Genomic DNA, 6,216 nt, shown 5'->3' with positions numbered 1-6,216 from the left:
TAGAACACCCCCATTGTCTCAGTGTGTGGGTGCACCCCTCGCAGTCCTGTGTTCCTTGCTTGTGCTCTCCCTCCTTCTGCTCCTGATTTGTACCTTGAGATTTCTGTCTGGTGCTCCAACGTGGGTCTCTGTCTCTGTCTCCTTTCTTCGCCTGATGAAGGTTAATATTCAGGAGGATGCCCCTATGTTTTTCTTTGGGTTCACCTTCTTATTTAGCTTCTCTCGGATCATGAATTATAGGCTCATTGTAATAGCCAGAACCTGGAAAAAACCTAGATGCCCTTCAATGAAAGAATGGATGAACAAAGTATGGTATATATACATATTAGAGTACTACTCAGCAGTAAAAAACAATGACTTCATGAATTTTGCATGCAAATGGATGGAAATAGAAAACACTATCCTGAGTGAGGTAAGCCAGAGCCAAAAAGAGGAACATGGGATGTACTCACTCATATTTGGTTTCTAGCCATAAATAATGGATTATACATTGTTGATGTACTTATTACCTGTATACATTGTATAAAGCTATTGTAGTTATTACATATAATTTTCTCATATTAGTTATAGCCTTTTTAAAATTTAGACAAAAATGGGAAATATACTGATATTTTATTTGTGTTTTAATAAATAAAGCATTCCTGAAGAGTGAAAAGCCATTCACAATAGTCAGTCATACAGGTCAGGCAGTTGTGGCACACACCTTTAGTCCTAGCAGCCACACTAATTAGCCATAGAGGCTGGGGAGTTGGTGATGCACGCCTTTCATCCTAACACTAGAGACAAATAAAGTGGTATAAGACAGGAACTTACTCTCTTTTCAGTCTGAAAATTTCATAGAGATTGTCTGCTTTGCATCTCTGAACTGCAGGTAAGTTTTATTTATTAAAATAGAATAAATATCACTACATTGCTTCATTTCCTGTATGTCTAGATCATGCTTCATCCTTGAAGCTTGTGATGGAGCAGATACTTGTAACGTGAGGGGCCTGACTTGTTGGGCTTTATGCCTTGCCCAGTTCCCACAGCTGGCAAGTCCCAAAGAAAATCACACAGAAGTGTACATACATTAGATATAAACTGATTGCCCCATTAGCTCAGGCTTTGTTTTAGCTCTTATAACTTATATTAACCCATTATTCTTGTCTATGTTAGCCACATGGTTTGGTACCTTTTTCAGCAGGGCAGGTCATATCCTGCTTCTTTGGTGGTCTGGACAGGACTGGGGAGCAATGGATTTCTTCCTTCCCTGTATTCTCCTGTTCTTATTGCCCCCAACTTTACTTCCTGTCTGGTTGTCCCAACTATACTTTCTACCTGGCCAATCAGCATTTATTCAAAACATGATTGACAGAATACAGACAATTATCCCACACCACAACCCCCCCCATTTTTTTAAACAAAGGAAAATATCCATAGTCCATATTTTGGGAATGTAGGCATAGTATTCCAGGCTACTTCTGGCTGGTTGGGGGCATTGATAATCTTATGGGGACCTAAAGAAAATTTAGAGTTATGATCAAGTCTTGACTGGAGTATCCTGTGAGGCTTGATCATCTCAGGCAGCATCTTGAATCCATTCTGGATATAAAGCTCTTACATCTGGGCCATCTGTTTCTGCCAGAGATTTCTCAGGAGGTCTTCCTGATTTTCCTTAACTCAGAATGAATTCACAACCTCTCATTTCCTGTGGAAACAAAAGCAAAATCTCTTCTCCAAAGAAACATACCTTTTGACTTCAATTTTGAAGTCAAGGTATTTTCAAAATACCTATCTTGGATTAATTTAGCAGCATTTATAAACAAATATTCTTTAGCAGCTGTTGCTCCTTCCTCAGCATTCAAAAGATTAAAAGAGAGCATAATAACATACAGTATCAAGAGTCTCTGTGTGTTTTTCATTTTTACATGGCTTTATTTTAACCTCTTATTCTTTTATTTTTTTACTTTTTTGCTTTTGGAGACAGGGTTTTTATGTATCTTTGTCCTGGAACTTACTCTGTAAACCAGACTGTCCTTGAACTCACAGAGATCTGCCTGTCTCTCTCTGCCTTCTCAGTGCTGGGATTAAAGGTGTCCACCACCACATGTTGAATTCACAGAGGTCTGTCTGCCTCTGCCTCCCAGGCATTGGGATTAAAGGTGTGTACCATTACACCCAACTACTCTCTTTCTTTCTCTTTTATTTTAAGGACTTTAACCTTTCTTTTTCAAGCATTCATATATTTTTAAAACACTGTAAAACATTTAGAGGTTTTCTTCCTCTTTGAATCTCTCTTTACTGTATATCTTTCTTTTTCTGACCACACGAGCCTCCAATTTGCTATGCAATATGGAGAGGATTAAAGCCATGGCTTTGATGACTGGATACAGCCCATTCCTTAGCTTTCTGTGATTACAGCCTCATAGCAGAGGTACCAGCTGTAGCCATGTTTAATGCCACAACTCTATGGCATTTCAAGGTCCCTGCCAACAAGCAAGCTCCAACAGTTTGCTCACAAACCACACTCAAATGCTCCATATTTGGACTGCCTGACTGCAAGAGTCAGAGTTCGCCCTGGCACGGTGACCCAGAAAACCGGCATGGCATTTTAAAATGGTGCAGCTTTTTTCTACTATGGCTGAAAACCAAAAATCATGCGGTCAACTTTTATCAATTCCATTTAAGTGTTTTGTGGCAAGACCTCTTAAAGAGCTGCAGGGTTTTGCAGCTAAAGCTGAGTCAGAAAGCCTCTCTTAAGTGCTTCCTTGCCTCTGGTAAGCAGAGCATACATGAGAAATTGCTGTTACCAAGAAAACATGCTTTACTCTATTCTTTCCCAAGCTTTCTCAGGCTTCCTGTGGATGCAGTTGCCCCACATTGGGTACCAGATACTGGTGCAAAGTAGAGAGAAATGGTTCTATCTGAAGGTCCTCGGTGCTAGGGGTGGCAAATGTACTAACAAAGAGAGATACAAAGAATAGGAAAGATCCTTGTTGTGTGTATAAATTCACTGAATTTCTTTTTTTGGTAGCATGAAAGGACAATCTCCAAATTTGCTCATATACAGAGATAAAAGAATCAACCTTTGAGAATATTGATATTCTTATTACATCATATATATTGGAAACTATTTGATACAGCATCTTGACAACTATAGCAGTATAAGCAAGAGTTACATGCCCAAAATTCTAATGGTAAAACAGATTTATTAAATTGTGGGTCAATGGTTTTTGTGTGTTTTTCTACTTAAGGGTAAAATTGTGTGTATACATGCAAAAAGTAAGATGGTTATTATTCTTAGTACATAATATCTTACAGACAGTGAAATCTATGAGACTTTTAGGCAAGTTTGATAGCTTTCTATAAGAGATTTGGGAAATCTATATAGTTCCCTGGCCAAACATGGCTTTGATTTATTTAATGTACTTCATCTATGTGCCAGTCTTGATTTCATTAATGTCGATGAGTTACACTTTCTTAATGTTGCTTGTCCAGAAATCAAATATCTAGACTAAAATATGTATGAAGAAAAACTAGTAAAAACCAATGCATATCAGTGTATTTTTATGACAACATGTGAAAATCCAGTGTTTCTTCCACATCTATGAAATAGACTTTATGGTTCCTTTTGTAAAGCACATAATATCTGGATATACTCTAACATAGCTGCCTTGGAACTTCTAAAATTTTGTACAGAAAAATATGGACCAAATCAGTAGTGAATCGATATTTGATTGGTAGTGGGTATAGGGGCCCATGACAATGAATACTATGAGAATTCAAGATTTTCCCAGCATTATAGAGGACTGATTAACACATCTTCATCAGTGTACCATGGGCTAAAGCATCCTAGTGACAATGAGTCATATCCTACATGTCACATTAACATTTATTCTATATGTGAAATTCATAATAGGAAATGCATTTTTGGCACTGGTGAACATCATAGACTAATTAAATAGAAGAAAGATCTCTTCAGTGGATCAGATTCTCACTCCTCTGGCCATCTCCAGATTCACTCTGATCTGGTCATTAATTTCACAAACATTGGTTTCATCCATCTATACAACTTTGATGATATCTGAAAAAACAATGAGAATTATCAAAATATTCTGGACAGTGACCAATCATTTCAGTATCTGGATTGATACATGTTACAATATCTTTTATTTTTCTCACATCTGTTGTCAGGAACACCAAAGGGAATAGAGTTCATGTTAGGTGGAAGTCTTTTATGTATATATGTGTACTTTCAAAATTATTCGGTGTCTGAAACTTTATTTAGAAAGTTCTGTGTAGATTAAGAACTATTCAAACACGTTGCAGCTCTACAGGAAAGGTGCAAGCATGGTTTTTGTTGTACAAAGATTTATTCTTATATATGAACCACTTAAATATATGAACTGGCATCTCTTTTTTATCAGTCATTAAATTTTAAAGATTTTAAAATGATCAATTTATAACAAGTGAGATGTGTATGTGTTTGCATTCATGTGAGGCACTTAAAAAGGAAACCTGTAATTGTGTCAGTATATGAATGAACTTTATTCTTTGAAAATGTCATGCAAAAAGTATAAAATATGCACTGGGACATAAGATATACTTAACGCATTTTTCAAACATAAGATCAATTTAGAAAACATTAGAAGACATTCTGAGCCAATGTATAAACATTTTTACCTTTTGAAATGTTTCACACACAGAGACACACAGATGCATACAGACACCCACACATACACACAATAGCAAAATAAAAATGCTTTCAGTTTATTCCAAGCTGCCTATGTATATTATTAAAATGATGACACAAGAATTCTTGAAACATGTTTATCACTGGGAAAGTTTTATTTATTTCCTATGTATATATTATAATATATTTTAGTTTTTATGTTCATAAATGTCAAATGCTCTTATGATAGTGTCTTTCTCAAATATCCCAGCAGGAATTTGATTCTATATTTTACTTTATGTCATCATGCACATGAATTTTCTGTGGTGACAAAAAAACCAAGTTAGCATAGGCATGAAAATTTAGACTATTGTAGAAGTGACTAACATTTAAGTAACACAAATGTTGTACATTTATTATATTGGCATATAATTTATGCAAAACATACTAAAACTTTATCAAGTAAGTGAATTATTTAAAATAATTCAGGTCAAAGAAAAGAAGCTTAGATAGCTTAGCATGCTTATTTTCACACAAAAATCCCTTCAGACTGTTGTGTTTATGTTTGGCATACATTTTATCTTCAATAAAGCTTTTAAAACTTATGAATTGAAAAAATATAATTTGAACATATTTCTGTATGTTTTCTAGAGATAATTTTATGAGAAATAAATGCTTTCAAATGGAAATAGAGAAATAGGTATCCATTTAAGGAAGATGTTGTTATTAATTTATTGGTAATTTGTCCACTCACAATGGTGGAATGCTCTTTCTCAAGTATAGAATCCAAGTTTTCTTGAAGTTAGAGCAATAATTTCTGTGGAGGGAGGTCATCCCTCAAATTTATGTGAAGTATCCAGGAGAAGAAGATATTCACAGCCACACTTGAAATCTGGGGGAAAAACACAGGAGAGAATGGGAAGTCTTTGTGTCGAATTCAAGTTTGTCCTTTCTTTTGTGATACTTGATAACTATTTAGTTTGTACAGAAAGCTCAGGTATGACATTTGTTTGATACATTAGTATCTGTCTTGTTGTATGGAGGTTCTTTTGTCTATGTGTTGCTTTTATTGGTTAGTGAATAAAGAACTGCTTTGAGACTATGGCAAGGGCAGAACAGAACTAGGCAGGAAAATCTAGGCTGTGTGCTGAGAGAAAGAAGACAGAGTCAGAGAGAAGCCATGGAGCCACTGCCATGTAGCAATACACAGATTAATAAATATGGGTTAAATTAATATGTAAGAGTTAGCTAATAAGAAGCTAGAGATAATGGGTGAAGCAGTGATTTAATTAATACAGTTTCTGTGTGATTATTTAGGGTCTAAGCTAGCCAAAATCCAACAAGCAGCTTCCCACTACATTTGTCTCACCAATGTGGTAGACTAAATTCATGTAAATTCTAAAAAAGCTTGAAAAGGAACTCTAGACACAGACAAACAAAGTTTATCCCCATCTTTTATTTTCTTTCCTTTTTTTTCTTTTTTGGCTGGTAGTGTGGTACAACTCCCTTAAGGGAAACTTCCCTGATTCACTAGTTGCCGAAAAAAAGCCATGCCTTTTTAAATG

Source organism: Microtus oregoni, unplaced genomic scaffold (assembly GCF_018167655.1).
Source record: "Microtus oregoni isolate MIOR12 unplaced genomic scaffold, Mior012 000002F_ref0000024, whole genome shotgun sequence".
Lineage (NCBI taxonomy): Eukaryota > Metazoa > Chordata > Mammalia > Rodentia > Cricetidae > Microtus > Microtus oregoni.
Note: the sequence above shows the minus strand (reverse complement) of the source record.